The following is a 17,733-nucleotide window of genomic DNA, read 5'->3' on the forward strand; positions in this document are numbered from 1 at the left end:
TCTTTAAGGGTATAACTTTCTGCAAGCATATTATAGAGGGGCTGTAGTAGTTTGCTTTTAAATATTTTATAATTGTCCAAAGGGATCCCATCCGGACCTGGTGTTTTTCCTGATTTTAATTTATCTATTGCATTTGAAAGTTCATCTATAGATATCGGGATATCCAGCTCTGATTTAACTGTTTCACTAAGTGTGGGGATATTTATAGAGTTAAAAAATGAATCAAGTGATATGTGTGCTTTATGTATATAATTTTGAGTAATAATCTTTAAAGAGATCGTTAATTTTTTGAGGATCAGAAGTATTTTCATTTTAATTTAATTTATTGCTTCATTCTGCATAGCTTTAATGCGCCAGGCTAGAAGCTTTCCTGCCTTTTCTCCTTGATCGTAGTGGGATTGTTTCAGCTGGAATATCTCTGATGAAGCTTGGTTAGTAGATAGTTTGTTATATTTTGCCCTTAATATTAGCAGTTTTTAATTTTAGAATCCTTTAAATTTATCTCAAACTCAGTCTCTTTAATTTGTTCTTCAAGTTTTACCATCTCCATGAAGTTTATATCAGTCTTATTTCTTGTGTAACTTACCATTTGACCTCGTATAAAAGCCTTGAAGGCTTCCCATCTAATAGATGCTGTAGTCTCAGATTTATTAAGGCTGAAATAATCATCAATATTTTCCTCAATATATTTCAGAAAGTTGGGCATTTGCAGCCAGTGGGGTTTTAATCGCCACATAGGATTACATCTAAACGCAATTAGGGGTGAAAATTTAAGCAAGCATAGTGAGTGGTCAGAGATTAATACGCTTTCATAGGTACAACCTTTAACTATGGCAACCAAAGAATTTGAGATTAGGAAATAATCTATATACGGCTATAGCTATTATAGGTAGTTGAGTGACAAGAATATTCTTTCTTTGTTGGATTCTGAATTCTCCAAATATCTTTTAAATTTAGTTCGGACATAAAATGTTGTATAACCCGTCTACTTTTAGAGTGGGATAAATCTAATCCTGATGATCGGTCAAGATTAGGATCTAAAAGTACAGTTAAAGTCTCTCCACCAAAGATAACATCACCATGGAACGCTGTAATGGAAAGAAACAAATTATTGTAAAATTCAGGGTCGTCTATATTAGGACCGTACAGGTTAACCAAAATAAAGTTTTGGTTCATCAGTGAGGTATGGATTATTATGAATCTCCCAACAGGATCAGTAACACCTTTTTTTATACAGATAGGCAAAGATTTATTTATTGCCACCCCCCTAAGGAGAAAATGAGCTTGAAAATACTTGACCTGGCCATCTTTTTCTTAGTCTTGTAATTTCATTTGCAAGTAGATGTGTTTCTTGAATAAAAACCACTTTTGGAGTACTCATTCGCTTAGTATCACTTATTCCCATATATCCCTACGAGGCATTTTGATTGTTTTTATCCTTATGTCTGGCTCTACCTTCTGATTAAAGGGCACTCTGTGCTTTGTGCACATAGAACTAGTTTGGTGAAGAAGAAAAACAAAAACCTTTTCCCACTTTGTTGCATCTTTTACATTAGGGTATAGTAATTTTCTGCCTATAGTTTAGTCCTCACCACTTAGCAGTCAGAGCAAGCTCTTGAGTTGAAGAGAGATGCTGAGAAAATGAAGCTTGAGAAAGGGAGGTGAGGGTGCCAGCGAGGCTGTTGGAGCTCATGCTGAAAATACTGAATCCAAGGAGAACGTCGGAGTCAAAAGAGAAAATGGGTGTTGCAACATAGCGCAGAGTGCAAGTGTTTAAAAGTGGACTGGAAACAGACGTGGAAGCTTTTAGTAGTCTGCCATTATTTTAAAGAGCAGACTTTTAAATAACAGACAACAAACCACCCTCCTACATGCGCCCGCCGGTCGGCGTCCTTCTCTAGGTGTGTGTTGCTGCGCGTGAAGCACGGGGAATGCAAGGGTGGCCTCGCTGCGTCGGCCGTGCTGTATCGAGCACGGCCGTGGCGGCGCGTATCACCGGCTCTCTCAGGCTTCTTTTCTTAGAGCTGCCGAGGAATCGCCTAGCCTATCGATCCACTCGCATGTAAACACAGTATCTTCGGTCTCTGGCTCAAGGTATGTATACACAAGAGATACTCGGAGGGGGTTGGGGGGAGAGGAAACGGTGTATACTACACAGCGTGTTCATCCTCTTCTATTTTTGTACACAGCTTCTGTGATTTAACAGCTCTCCTGATAGCTTCTGGTGAAGTGCTGTATAGGAGAGAAAAATATCCACCGGTCAGCTTAGTTTCACTGTGAAAACCTTTGTCCTGAATTCTCCACATGAATAGAGTCGATAAAACCTTCTCATCAGTGTTAATAATGCATGTGACTTCAGATAAAGTGGGCTTTAATATCACATCATACCTGTTTTTTTATAACGTTGTTGTCCTTGTCTGATAGTGTTAAGCCGTTGCTTGAATAAACGTAGGCTTCGAGAGAAAATGGCTGCAGCAGCAGTTCAAATGTCACCCACATGGGATTTTGTGCCTCCTTTTGTCGGTGCTGAGCTTGGCGGTAGCTGTGTGAGTAAAACAAAATCGAGAGCGGCGCTGAAGGGGAACGTAAGTGGTGATTTTAAGTGGTTTAAAGGTGACTAAGAAGAATATCCTGTCCCCTTTTGGTGCTTTAAAATCGTCTATGATCTTGAAGCACGTCACATCTGTATCGGGTTTTGAAAAAAAAAAAAAAAAAAAAAAAGTAGTAGTATTTTGGGGATTCGTACAATAGAAGGAACATGCTAATTGGTATTCAGGCCAGTGCTGTCACAGCTTCCCACTTGGTTTCTTTGCTACGCGCAGATCCTTCTCCGTTGCCACAGCACCAGGCCCCGGTGAGAGTTCCTCCGACGTCAGCAGCGAACCTGTCCGCTTTCAGAAGCCCCACTAAATCCACATGTCCAACAGCACCAGGCGGTTAAATTGGAGTCTTTTAAGCCTGTCCTCACTTCTATTTTCAGCCACCTTCTTTCTTTGCCTTTCAGGCCTTTTTTGTTCGCATTTAAGGGCTGGCATGGTTCAGGCACAAGTGTTGTGTGCATGCTTTCACTGTCGGGTAATCGGATCCCACTTTTAATGAAAAAGAAGTGCAATTATGTTCGCATCATGAGTTATAGGGCTGTCACCTGGTCGCATTGTCTCATCGCTTCCTATCTTAGCAGGTTAATGTATATTCCATTATTTCAGATTGTTTACCTCTTCAGGTATCATTTGCTTTGACAGGTTGTTCACATTGTTTTTGCAGAGGCTGTCAGCCAATGTGTACATTTGTGGATTTAGTGAGCAATTTAAAAAAAAAAAAAGACTGGAATTCAGCAGGGACTGAAACATTGTCTATTTAATTATACTAGAAATGTTGCTGTGCTGGTGTTCCTGCACACCAAGTCACAATATGCTTATAGAACGAATTGGAGGGAAATAAACGACTGACTTTTGTTAATTAATCCAATCCAACTCTGACTATGAGGTAAGAAAACTATAGCAGGATTTAATTATGCTTACAGCTCTGATATTAAAGATGTGTATAAGCCCTTGAGATAAATTCATCTTGTATTGCAACAAGATACGATGGACCCCAAACAACAACCATCTGCGATTAGCTGAAAGCTACATCTATTTGAGATCCCTTCTAAAAAATGCTTGTTTCTACCAAATTTAATAGTTTAGCCACCATATATACTTTCCTGTGCATTTAAACGCACAATGGAAACCATTTTTGCGCCATCACAGAACCTGCCACAGTCTTCTGTTTCCACTCTTGGTGGTAAAGCCAATTAGTGGCATGGAAAATAATTTTACACTCCTGGATTGGCTTCTCTCCAAATGCCAGCCAATAGCGTGTCAGGTGACATTGCTCCTTGGCATTTAAGCTGCCCAAGCCGCATTTACTTTCCAATATTTAAGACATGATGTACAATCTCCTATAATTTTACATCAGCTCAAAGCCAGATGGACCTGGAAATATTTCTTCTTGGTTAAATCTCTCCAGATTTTCAAAAATCCTAGACTAATTTCATCTTCGTTTCAGTTTTCTTCACAGGATTTTGACAGGATTTATCCGAGGACTGCGAACCCCATGGCGAATGGTTGCTTTACTGTTTGCTAAGCCATTACTGTGTTGATTTGGCCATATGTTTGGGGACATTATCCTCCTGAAAGACCTACTGATATTTTCCGTTTTCTGGCAGAGGCCACTCAATTTTCATTTTATTTTAAAGAGAAAATCTTGGTAATACAAGAATTCATAACAGCAAGTGCAATATTCACACCATGCCTAACTGAAATGCTTGTCACTGAATAGACCTGTCTTTGAATCACGTGATCAAAGCGCTCAATTTCAGTCAAATTCCCAGTAGAGCTGAGCAGCTGGTAGGAGATGAAGTGTTTTTCTGGTGTCTCACACAGTCAGTTGGCACAAAGCCTGAATCTCATGGTTGTACTGAGGACTTGGTGAACCCAAGTTCTGACTCGGTTCCTGCAAGTTCTCTTATGGCGAATTCACACCAAATGCGTTACGCGCTTCAAAAACGCGTCTGACTTTTCTTCAAGTTCGATGCGTGTGCACTTTGAATGCAGACGCTTGAAGGTGCATTTGCACCGAATGTGATTTGAGCGCCTGGTTTCCATTCAGAGTCTATGTGGAGGCGTGCCGAGGGCCCATCAGACTCGTCAGAATTGCTCTAGACGTTGTTTTTCCCGTTGCTGGCTTAATTGCCGGAATCTGCGCTGCAATCTACACTTTTGATGCGTCAAACTCTTCAAATTGCGCCGTGCTAGACGCTCGAAATGCACCACGACGGGCCCTCGACGGGCCTCCACATAGACTTTGAATGTAGGCCAGACGCGCAAAGCAAATTTGGTGTGAACACACCATAAGACTGAGCTTTGGAGACCTTGCCATCCGTGTCTGTTATAAGCTTGAGTTTTCCTCCAGTTGTTTGTCCTGTTGTTGTTTTGACTGTAGTTATCAGCATGTTCAAGCCAATTTGTTATATCCTGACTTAGCAAGGTGAACACAACCTTACTTTACAAGCATGTTTTCTTGTGTTTCCCATGAAATGTCACTTTATGTTTACACTCCCATGTCAGACAGGAGGTCGTCACATGTCTCTAATCAAGTAATCCAAAATTAATGGCTACATCTCATTGATTTCTTAGTTACATGCGTTGATGATAACGTGTCCTCAGCGTGTCTTTCTTCTGACTGGATTTTGTCCAGGCAAAACAGGTTTTGAAAGAGATGTGTTGACTTCACAGATATGAATACTAATGTCTCCATACAAAAAGATTTTTAAAACAATCTTGAGATTAAATAAAGTAATTTTATGAAGATTACAGATTCCTCTTAAGTGGTTGCATTTGTATTTTATTTGTATGTTTCTATTCTCACCGTCCCCACTCGTGTCCTTGGATAAGCTACTGAATCCCACTGAGGCCCCTCACAGTGTTTTCCTTGCCTAAGATAAGCATATTTTAAATGAAAACAAGATAATGTGCATATGAGAGTGATGGAGATAAAAGTGACAAACACGCAGTAATTGCTGCAGCTCTCCCTCCGACTTCGTCTTTCTCCTCTCTCGCAGTCTCAGCACACTTTTCAGTGTGAAGAGGCTAATAAGCTCACCGTTCTGCACTTAACGCACCTGAAAATAGCACGCCCGTGTTTATGCGCAGCCTCTCGCAGTCGTTAAAAATACCGCCCTATATTTGGAGAGCGCTGTTTGGCAACACGCGAGGCGCCCAGTCGCAACAACGCCGCATTGTTAATTTGTCTGACCTTTTGTTTTGTCTAGCTGCGGAGTGGGAGGCTACCGACTTGAAGAAGGTGGAGGAAGCCTACGAGACAGTCAACATGGAAATAAGGTAAGGGAAAATAAAGAATTAGAGGGGGAGGCTAGCTTCTGTTGTCACATAGTTACGGCTGAATATTGAACACTTTGCACTTTGCGTGGATGATGCATTTACTTCTCACTTAGCTACTGTAAGCAAATTGGAAAGACATCCACCCAGGACTTAAAATAGACTCCATCCTTTTGTTCTATAGGAGTGTGGAAAAGCTGCACAGTAATGAATTTGTACTGTGTGATACCTAAGGCTAATTTTAATGAAGAAAAACAAACTCTATTTGTTGCCTACTGTGCTCTGCGGGGCAGGCCTTTTCTCGACTTATTTTCGGCAGCCCCTGTTTCAGCTATCACGGATTCTTAGTGGCACATTTAAGGATGATTATGGCTCAAATTAGCATTGAAAACTCTGTATTTTTGTTTAGTTTTAAGTTTTCTTTTTCAAGCAGAAAACATTTCATCTCCAGTTCTAGTATCACCCGGAGGAACTAAAAAAGTGTCACAAAGCCTGGTTAAATATGAGGCTTTTATGCAAGAACTGAAACCGTGATTATCTTTTTCACCTTTAATTTGACCTGCATACTTTATACTTTTCCCAAAAAACACATCTTAAAGGGAGAAGACAATGAAAATGCTGCAATAAACAGCTTCCATAAGTGTTTGTTGAAGCACCTTTTGATTCAGTTTAAGCTTCCAGTCAAATTCGATTAGCATGCCACATCTTGACTTGCCAGTTTTTGCCCACTTTACTTCGCAGAACGTTTACCAAATGTGCTACATTTTGAGGACGTCTCTTGTCAAGAGCCTTCTTCAAGTGACCCTTCACATTTGCTGCCAGATTAAGTTCTTAACTCTCCCTAGGCCTTTGTAAAACTTTGATTTTCCTGTCCTGAAGTCATTCTTTTGCAAAGTTTGATCGATGCTTTAAATTGCTGTCGTGTCAAACGACAAAATCCCCCTCCATCTTCAGCTTTCTAGCAGACACATGAAGGTTCTTGGTCGACACCGACTTGCGATTAATAGAACTACTCAGAATCGCAGGTGGAAAAAGTCTGGAAGTTATTTCCCGTTCGCTTTGAGTTATTTATACTGGTTTCATTTTCTTTCCACCACAACAAGCAGTGTGAACGGTTGGTGTGGACTTTTTAAATCCATGCTATGCAGTCACTATGTTGTGTTCACAACTTTGGAAAAAGTTCCAGGTAGATTTTTATTTTTTATTTTTTGCAGCAGCAGCAGTCTTAAAATCACCTTTCAAATTTTGACAGCAGATGCATCGAACTGATTATTTTCAAAACCCTCATTTTTATTTCAGTTGATGATTTGTCTTCTCTTGTAGAAGAATGGTAAAGAGATAATTTCCCATGTTTTTTTTGGTTGTTTTTTTTTTTACAACTGCATGCACAGTCATGCAACAGAAAGGCAGCAAAGCCTTGTTCCCGTCCAAAGGAACATAAAACATGCAGACATTCGGAGGTTTATCCCTGTTACATTCCCACTGCGAGATGTTTCCACAAAGCAATGGCTGGTTAAGTAATTTCCGAGGCCCTTTGGGCTTGCAAACGGTTCATTACCATTAAAGAAGAGAGTGCCAAGTACAGTGATGGCAATTACCAAAAGGTCAAGATGTTTCCACAATAAACAAAGGCCTGTATGAGGCAAAAGAGGAAATAATAACCTGATTCATATTGTTGGTCTATTTTGCTCTAGTCTCTCTTGTTCAGACCACTATCTGCTATGTCCATGTACTGTATATTAATTGTAATAGCACTGGTGTTAAAATAACAAATATCAAATACAAAAGTCAGTTTTTTGTATATCAATATACAAAAACACCCAACAGATTCCATTCTGTTATACATAATAAAGTAAAGAATTGCTAAGCACACTCCACCCAGACCCAGTTTAGCAATAACGTGATATTAATCTCTTAACATCGCCGTGCAGAAACTTTGAGACACTTGGTTGCTTCTCCAAGTCATTGCTGAAGTCTTCCCATCTTGACATGGTGTTGGCGCACAGCTTTGCGCTTCAGATAGCATCCTGCCTACGTCTGAGCTGTGCGATCAGTCGGTCACTTACCAGCACCTGGCTAATTTAGCTTTTAGTTTTCAAGTCTCGTTCAAGCAGCAATGGCGTACTTGGTTTTTCCTTTTCTGGTTCGTCTTTGTTCATAAATAAAGATGGTTAGATTCGCGTATGCTCCCTGGTAAACCCCATATTATTTCTACAATGTCCCATCACATTAAACCTTCAAACTAATTGCAGGTGTTCTCTTTCCACCGTGACTGTGAATTCAAAGTACTCGCTCCGTCTCTCCCTCTTTCTCTCTCCCTTTCTCTCTCTCTTGCTGTGAAGGGAAATTTACTCATAAAATGATTCAGTGCATGACCTGTGCCCTTACTGCGTATCACATGCACATAGGGTTACGCAACCTCCATTGCTTCTTTGACCCCGATTCATCCCCCAACACTACCTTACCTTATCCAGAATCACCTTCCTCAGACATTTGTTAACCCCGTTCACATGTACGCGGTATGAATATTTAAATGAGGGCTCTTGCACCGTTAGAGATACGGCTCACTTGCCTTACATGTCATTAGTGAAGAAGAGCAGTCCTCAGCGGCTCAAATAATAGAAGACAACGCATAGAAATGGGACTTTAAGGGGCTACCTCATCAAACACTATGCGAGAAATCAGTTACTAAAACAGGAAGGAGAAATAAAGCCTCTCTGCCAGCACAATTCAAAGGCACCCAACAGTTTTTAAAGCAACCTTTAAACATTCTTTGTTGTGCTGTGCATCTTTGCCACTGGAAGTATTTCACAAATTGGGTTTTAAGCCCTGCTTAAATGTGTTTAAAAATATAAATTTGTAGTGGAATCGTAAGTAAAGGGAAGTAAACTTTGTGATTTTGTTCTCACAGTGATCTTCAGAAGAAGCTGGAAATAGACTACGGGACAGATTGGGAGTATTTGTTTCTGAACGGCCAGTGCTACAAGCTGAAAGTGTACGAGTAAGTACAGACTTTCTTTTATTACCAGGGTTTTTTTTTTATCTGTGGCCCGACTTCGGTGCTGACAGTATTTCTGAATAGCAGGTTACATGTAAAATATTCTACCTCGGAGATTCAGTTCAGTTCAGTTTATGTACCGCCAATTCACAACAAAAGTTGTCTCAAGGCCCTTCACAAATGAAAACGGTAAGCTCACAACCTCACAAAGCAATTATGAACATATTGGGAGAAGTCGCTTGAAACTGATTTGATGACCATGTTTTAAGAACCTAAATAATCAAAAGGCATTAAACAGTTAAACAACCACAACTCCTTTATAGGTCATTGTTGGGGCTATCGTCGGTCTGTGTTCAGACTGCTCTGTTTTAGCAGCCGCTCTGCAATCAGCTGTATTATTTGGAGCTTCAAAATAGTAAATAGTAATATTCTAAAAATTATATGAAATGGACTTATTTAGGTTCTGCACAAAGTCTGGTTTAGTTTTTTCATTACCTGAATTTGGTGCGTGGTTGTAAGCAAGCACAGGAAATGGTAGTACTTCTCTTTCAGCCAGCTGACCAGGAGTGTGCCTGAAGTGGACAGAAGTGAGAAAAGGCCTGTGTCGCTACAGTGGACAGGCTTCAGGTTTATTTGAAAATATGAAGCTAAGATGGATGTCTCTATGGATCCAGCGAATCAGTGTGTTAATGACTAATGAAATAACACCATTAGGTAAAGTGCACCTTACTTACAGGTTGTATTTGTGGGTCAGTAGAGGTTTCCTTTTGCTTTTGACCCACTTAGACTTATTTGGTAGATTATAACATAGTAACTTTTTACAAAGTGACATTCAAAAAACAGAAATGAAGCACCAATCTTTTGGCTTGACAGGCAGCCTGGTGCAACAAAAAACGATGAATTGCAATGGCAGGTACTTACTGCTGTTTATTCCAGAATGGAATAAATTACAACATTTGCAAATTTTCTGTTGATGGTTTCTTCTTCTTCTTCTTCTTTTTTTTTTTTTTTTTTTTTTTTTTTTTTTTTCATAATTTTATGATTTCTTTTTTTTTTNGTATAAAAGCCTTGAAGGCTTCCCATCTAATAGATGCTGTAGTCTCAGATTTATTAAGGCTGAAATAATCAATATTTTCCTCAATATATTTCAGAAAGTTGGGCATTTGCAGCTGTGATGGAAAGAAACAAATTATTGTAAAATTCAGGGTCGTCTATATTAGGACTACACAGGTTAACCAAAATAAAGTTTTGGTTCATCAGTGAGGTATGGATTATTATGAATCTCCCAACAGGATCAGTAATAATTTTTTTATACAGATAGGCAAAGATTTATGAATCAAAATAGCCACTCCCCCAGCATGTGGAGAAAATGAGCTTGAAAATACTTGACCTGGCCATCTTTTTCTTAGTCTTGTAATTTCGTTTGTAAGTAGATGTGTTTCTTGAATAAAAACCACTTTTGGCTGGTATTGTTTAAGTCTATTCATTACTTTCTTGAGTTTCATCAATTTTCTAAGACCTCTTACATTCCAAGAGATCACATGAATGATGTACTCCGTACTCGTTCGCTTAATGTATATCAGTTCTTAGATTTTTTGTCTAGGCTGTAGGAATTTGCATTTTACACCTTGAGAACTCTAAACATTTACAAATATAGAAAACCTTTCTTGAGATTCTCCACCAGTGGAGATCTCCAACTCCACTTCCCCTCTATTCTGCGACTTGGTCATGCTACTGATCCTAGAAAAACAACAGGAGCAGAGAAAACGTCCACTTAGTCAACTCGCACCACAATTTTAAACTATCAATCCCGACCATGCTATTAAGAAATTACACCCCACAGCTGTGATGGGGAAACTTAGTCGAGACGTACATTATCCAGAAACACCGATCAAATGTAATGTTAATTATTATCAAACCTCGCTAACGCCATTTAGCGTGTTAGTGTGGTTTCCCATCAGTTTGTTGTCCCATTTTCCGTATAAATTCCTCAACCTCCATCGGAGTGTGAAAGAGGAAACCATTCCCACGGTGGAAGATCCTCATCTTTGATGAATATAAGTCCAACGTTTATATTCAGCTTACGGTTTCACTCGGTCGAACCGTTTCCGTTGTTTTACCACCTGCGCGGACAGGTCAGGGAAGAACATCACATGGCAGCCATTGTGCGTCACCTTTTCACAGGAGACCGGGGTCAAGATGCTAGAGGTCAAAGTGTATTGGGAGCATCATGATGACAGATAGGAAAGTGGGCATGAAGACGACACGGACTTACATTATTAAAATATTTAACAAAAATGCAAATGGTTATTTCATTTTGGCAGCCCTCATTCACTGGATGTCTTTATTTGTGTTGGACTTGATTGCAAATATTTTAGATTTAAATGCAGATAATCAGATTTTTATGATAATATAAATAATTTTGCTTTCAGTTTTACAAATTGTGTCATTTTCGCATTCCCTGCAGTTTGCACCTCTGTTCGTCACCAACTATAATCATTTATATGACGATTATATAATATTTTTACCTGCTAAAGCTACTCAGTATATTTGAATATCGATACAATCCAGCACATTTGTAGGACATTAAATGTTTGTAATAAAAAGGTTCCATTTTTACCACGTTTTCTTTCACAGATGTCAATTTCAGGCCTACAGAGTTTGAGTTTAGAATAGCTGGCCTGCCAGTTCAAATCCCAGAATGTTTTGCTGCTGCAGTGTCACTTCAATAGAAGAAGAGATGCCTGAAACCCAGCTTGAACTATGGGAGTAGATCAGAAGAAATTTGGTAAAGCTAAGCTTTTATTAATGTTTTCTTTATGCATGTTGTCTTGCTAATCAGATTCCTGGACTTATCTTGTTAAATTTTCATGAAAATAAAATTATTTTAATCGTTGGGGTTTTTAAAAAGTAAACAGAGTGAATTCCTCAGATGTTTGACATTTGATTTCTCATTCATTTAAAGTCTAAACCTTTGCCTGATTTCAAAGAAAGCCTTATTTACATATTTAAGGGGAAACCTCAATTGCAGATATTCTTCAATAACTAAAAGCTCACCCTCAAGTTTTTAATTTCGACATCGAGCTTGACATACCTGCAGCGTTTAAAATTAATCAAAACTGAAGCAATGTTTCTTCCAAGAAGCAGTCCTTGATTTACTTTTAGTGGAAGATTAAAATGTAATCAGAATCAGCTTTAATGACCAAGCATGAGTATAAACAAATTAGATTTTTTTTAAGACCTCAGTAGATAGACGCAGATGATTTTTCATTTTTTATATAACGAAAGAATGAGAAGGTTTTAAAACCCGCTAGACAATGGTTGGTGATTGGCAGCTTCCTACAGCATTTGAATTATAGTTTAATAATTCCCATCTTATCCATTACTTGAAGCGGTTTTGCAGTCCTGTCTGCTTTAGACGTAGGCGAAATCTTTTTGGAGATGGATTAAAAAGGCCCTTTAAAGTGCGCTAGACAGTTTTATTCCTCTTTTATATAACAGTAGGTAGACTTTAAAATGTCAGATTTTTTTTCAAGTGTAGACTTTTATAACAATCTGACATTAAAAATCAAAGAAACCGAGTCAAAACAGAAGACTGAATCAAAGTATTTCAGCATACCCAGTAGGGCTGTAGTGATACAGTAATCTTACGATACGATACATGATATTCTGTCCACGATACGATATATATTGCGATATTCATCAAACGATACAATTCAATACAATACACTTTTGCGATTTTCTGAAAGATTTTAGAGGGACAGAGTGATTTTGGTGACTGTTATAGAGTTGGATTGAATTAATTTAACAGAAAACTGATTAAAAGCACCAACCTGGCTCTGGTTGGACATGGACACAGACTTAAAGTCGACAGCTGGACAAAAAGAATCAAAGACGTAGTGAGAAAACATGTTTCTTTTAATTGAAACAGTACAAACTGTAGCTTACATGCATTTGTAAAGTAAATAAAGTGCACCAAGCACCCTGCTCTGAATAGTTTGATACCTTTTTAACCTCGACACTAATCACTCTCCCAGTGAAGCAAGCAGTGAGTGAGCAAGATGACAGTTGGATGTTACGATACTTGCTGATGAATATCGATTTTTTTTCTAGGAAAGAAAATATCGATATATATCGCGATATCGATATTATCCTACAGCCCTAATACCCAGAGAAATAAAAGGCAACCGCGTCTCTTTCGGTACTGATTACACTGCTGACTGACGGCTTTCTTAATGACGACGTGGAAAATGAAAGATAATGGGAATGAAACTGCTAATAGGGCAGAACCAGTGTGGGGTGGAGGATGTTTACGGTGTGCAGCTGAACAGGTTTTTACGATGATATGAAAAACTAACACACTTCCTTTAATTAGGACTCAACCTATTTTCAAACTCAATTATTTGAGCGATGAGGCAAACACTCTCTGAACACCCCGCGCTCACAGCGGCAGTGGCGGCATTGTGAAACATTAATGCATTGAAAAGGCGCATGCAAATGTGTTCCAATAAAAGAAACAAACAGGAGAAAGATGACGGAAAGGAGGCTGAAAGAAAGAGACAGATGCGAGTAACTCTGGGTGACATTGTGGAGAGAAAGGCCAGTGATTCATGCTGTAAATAACGGGATGTCTCAAACCCTGCTCGGATTGTCAAATCTGGACAGATGGGAGAACGAAAGGAGGGACATGAGGACGACAAAGTGAGGTTTGAAGCTGGCCCGGGGCTCAGGATGCAGCTACAGCAAGGATTTCCTTTCATTCGGAGATTCAGGACAGTGGGAAGTAATGAAGGAAGTGGAGGGGTGAAGAAGAAAAGAAATCAAATGAGGAGCTAAGTAACAGTAGGCGTAAAGATAATAGGAACACTGGGAGGAGACGGAAGCAGATTTGGCCTCATTAGTGTTCTTTTATATCAAGAAAAAAAGGCTGGTGGAAAAGAAGAAAGAGGAGAGTATAAGAAGGAAAACATGACAGGATGTGAGAAGGTTGAGGCTCAAAATGAGACTTAAATAGGGAAGGAAAATTTAGAGAAAGGACAGATAAAGATATGGTCTGTGGTCAGGGAATGACATCTGGTGTGACGGCATTTCTTACTGAAGTAAAGGCTCGCTCTAGTTTGATTAAAACACCACTTTCAAATGGTTTCTGCTGCAGTAAGAGTTGGTACCAAACAAAAAGTATCAACTTGCGATGTCCTGATCCAATCCTTCATAAGTTCAACATAAATTTATAAAATACAATCACATAACACACATCTACAAAGTGAAAATGAAAAAAGTACAGTTTCAGTGCAGTTTAAATAATCTCTGGTTTTTGTGAGGATGTTACCAGAAACACTGAAATGTCTTTTCCAACAGCTTTCACAGTTTTAATACTGGATCATAACTTACTTTTTAAAATCTAAGTAAAAAAAATTTAATGAAATTAAGTTTGATTAATTTTAGATGGATATTTTAACTACCCCGGCTTCATAGACGTACGTTTATGACATAATTCTGTCGCATATGAATTACCACATGATCGTAAAAGGTACCATTTTTTATTACCTTTACATTTAAAAAAAAAAAAAAGTTATATTCTTTAGCTTTTTTGGCAAAAGGTACAAAGATTTACAATGAGGGATCTAAAAGCCAGATGCGGCTCAGGAGGTGCAGGTTGTAGACCCCTAATCTACGTGTAAATCTGACACATTTACAATACATACTGACTTATGTTGATTAATGTACACCATTTCTCTTGTAAATAAGATAAAACCAGCTTTAACCGTTTTCCTTTACACCAACATGCCAATATGTGCTCATCTTATCACAGTAGCGTGATTTCAACTTCAGTAAATGGCCGTTCATTATCCTCTTATCGCTCAGTGGGAGTGGAGGCTTTTCACTCGTGTTCAGCTTCACAGCTTAAAAAGTTTGACTCGTTTTTAGAGAGCTCATTTGCCAAAATGAGGACTATACATTCAACGTGACAAGATGTAGGAGGAAAAAAAACGCTTATGGGTGCTTAAATAGTCTCTGTCTCACCTTGCCTCCCCGATACTGTTCACCTTGTTCTGGTACCATTTGACAGAGCTGCTGCCAGCGCTCTCATCATAAAGCATCCATCACCACTCATTACTACCCTACTCTTCAAACTCTTGGATTCTGCTGCCTTTGCCGCTTTACGTGTGTAACCCTTCTGTGTTTGTCTCGGGTCCAGTAGGTTGACTTCAAGACAGAGACACCATTTATCCCAACAAAAGAGGAACTTAAGTTGGTGGTCAACTTGAGTCTAGAAGCTTCTGCCCCACAGTTACCGACGGCAACAGAAAAAAAAGGGGGGGGGAGGAGCTGTCAGTTACTCGTTACTACGGCAACCACCAACTGCCAGGAGCAGCGTAACAGAACTTAATACACCACTAAATGTCTGGAGAAATAACTAGACTAAAAACAAATAAATTGGACAAACTTCACATTTATAACATTGTTAAAATAATACCATGTCAGACATGAATTATAAAAAATATCAAATAAATAAGTATCAAACTATCCAAGCATTTCTCACATGAATTAAAGTTTCAATTGTTAGCTTTTGGTTTTCTGGTCTACAGCACAGCAAAGATTAAGGATTATTTTACTGTTTTAACTTCATCCACTCGACTGAAAAGCTTCCTGGAACTAATGAATGGGAAACATGCAATTTATGTAAAGCAGCTTTTCAAGAGGGATTTAGTATCTTCAACTGCATAACAAACTCAACATGGCATCAATAATACGGAGAGCAAAGAGCCAAATTACAATAACATGAAATATTTTAAGAGTCATTAATTTTTTAAAACTAAATACACTGAATTTATTATGTACCTCAATTTAATGTATTAATTTAGAAACTACATATAATTATTTTATGATTTCCCATGCTGAAGTTTATCTCGAGTTGCCGCATTTTTCGCACTATAAGGCGCATCGGATTATAAGGTGCACCTTCAATGAATGGCCTATTTTAAACCATTTTACATGTATAAGGCACACCGCATTATAAGGCATACAAAATAGACGCTACAGTAGAGGCTGGAGTTACATTATGCATCCACTAGATGGAGCTGCACTAAAAGGGAATGTCAACAAAACAGTCTGATTCCGGTCGGCAAGGAGAGCCTTTCGCGACTTGGCCGGGCGTGGCCAGACGATGGTCACCCTTCTCCGTTCGCGCACAGCATGTTCGTGGAGAACGTGGTGCTAAATGACCTCCAGACGACCTGATTCTAGACGGTCGGTAGGTAGATAGGTCAGTCAAACTTTATTAATAGATTATAAACCAGCGTTTATATTTTGAAATATAAATCATCATTGTCAGCTTCTCAAAAAAGCCTTTTATTTGTCAAAGTGAGATAATATCTGACCAGATGTTTAGAAAGCAAAACACTTCTCACATAGCTTGGAAAATCATGCAAAGGTTTCTAAAATGCTAAATAAACTTAAAATTAAACCTTTACTCGGAGCAAAAACATAAATATTGTACCAGCATTTATACTTGTAAGCTGATTTAACATGTGCTAAAGACGTATTTAAATAGACCTTACTATTGTGAATTAAAGACATTTACTGGCCGATACAAATTTGGGATTTTCTGTAAAATCCAATCCGACAACATAGCACTCCAATCCATTTGTTTAAACCTTCTTTATTTAGTTAATTAATATGACAAACAGTGGCCATAAAAGATAATTTTCTGCAGGTTGTGCAACCAACAGAAAATTAAACCTTTATTACCAACATTAGCTGAATTACATCACACTCTGAGCAAAAAGTGCATCTAAGATTTATGCATCAAATCGTTTAAGTTTTGATGCATTTAATGAATGCAGAGCCTATCAATTAAAAAACAAAATCCATTTTTCAATGCTAGTTGGTTGCATCACTTTGTACACAGCCAGCAAACAACTAACTTGCATCCAAGTTCATTCTGTACATTTAGCTTCATAATGTCTGATTCTTTTCACAGAAGGGCACAAAACAGTAAGGGTCCCATTACCAAATTCATTCTCCTGCTAAAGCAGCTTAATTAGAAGAAGATCAATGCAGAAAGTTCACAAAAAGTTTGCTTGAAAACCAAGTGAAAGAAGTCTAAAGCATGCATGTTCCCTATACTCGGACCACCTATTGGTTTTCACTCTGTTCAAAAAGAGTGAACAACCTGCTCCCCCCCATGTTGAGCACCTCCCTTTCATCTTTTTTCCTGCTTCTCCAGAACCCTGACAGCCAATAACCAGCCTCCCCATCTGTCCTGCCGGCATATTTTCATGCTTTTCTTGGATTGAAATTACCTGATACTCTATCACGGCGCACAGGAGAGCTGATTTTAGAGCTTTACGGAGGAAATAGCCTTTCCAGCACAGTGTGCGACTCCTGCGATCCCCTGCTGTCACGCTACAGCACTTTTGACAGAGCTGAATTGACAGACAGCAGTTTCAACAGCACCATCGCCACATGAGCTTCAGTCCACTCCAGCTTCACTCCACAGGGCTCCTGCACAGGCTTCTTGTCAAAATACAACAGGTCCCAGAGTCAAATGTCCACCGCTTGGAGTCTCATGTTTAAAAGTTGAACTATTAGAGCTCATAATAAATTTCCTGTAGACATTTCTGAAGGAAATGCTCTGTGAAAATGGATTAAGCAAGAAGGAGACAGTTGGACAGATGGATTGAATCCACTGATGGATAGAAAGACATGGATGGACAGGCAGTTTGGATGAATGGATGAATGGATAGGTATACGGATGGACAGACTGATGGATGACGGACCGCCAGATGGAAGAAAAGAAAAATGGACAAATGGTTAAGCAGATGGACAGATGAGGAAAGGCACAGTTTGATA

At 38.9% G+C, this 17,733-nt stretch overlaps 1 long non-coding RNA gene across 2 annotated transcripts; it reads left to right on the forward strand.

The window, feature by feature from the left end:
* The first annotated feature begins 1,623 nt into the window (after positions 1–1,623).
* LOC106947986 (uncharacterized) lies at positions 1,624–9,451 on the forward strand. 2 transcript variants are annotated; one of them, XR_001425088.1, is made up of 3 exons: positions 1,624–2,094; positions 5,813–5,882; positions 8,791–9,450. It is a non-coding gene; the product is annotated as an uncharacterized LOC106947986 (long non-coding RNA). The 2 variants fall into 2 exon arrangements; XR_001425089.1 differs by lacking the exon at positions 1,624–2,094 and adding an exon at positions 2,447–2,585 and having other exon boundaries at positions 8,791–9,451.
* The last annotated feature ends 8,282 nt before the right edge of the window (positions 9,452–17,733 follow it).

The sequence above is a fragment of the Poecilia latipinna genome, unplaced genomic scaffold (assembly GCF_001443285.1).
Source record: "Poecilia latipinna isolate Pla-1442-1.1 unplaced genomic scaffold, P_latipinna-1.0 Scaffold267, whole genome shotgun sequence".
In the NCBI taxonomy this organism is placed as follows: domain Eukaryota; kingdom Metazoa; phylum Chordata; class Actinopteri; order Cyprinodontiformes; family Poeciliidae; genus Poecilia; species Poecilia latipinna.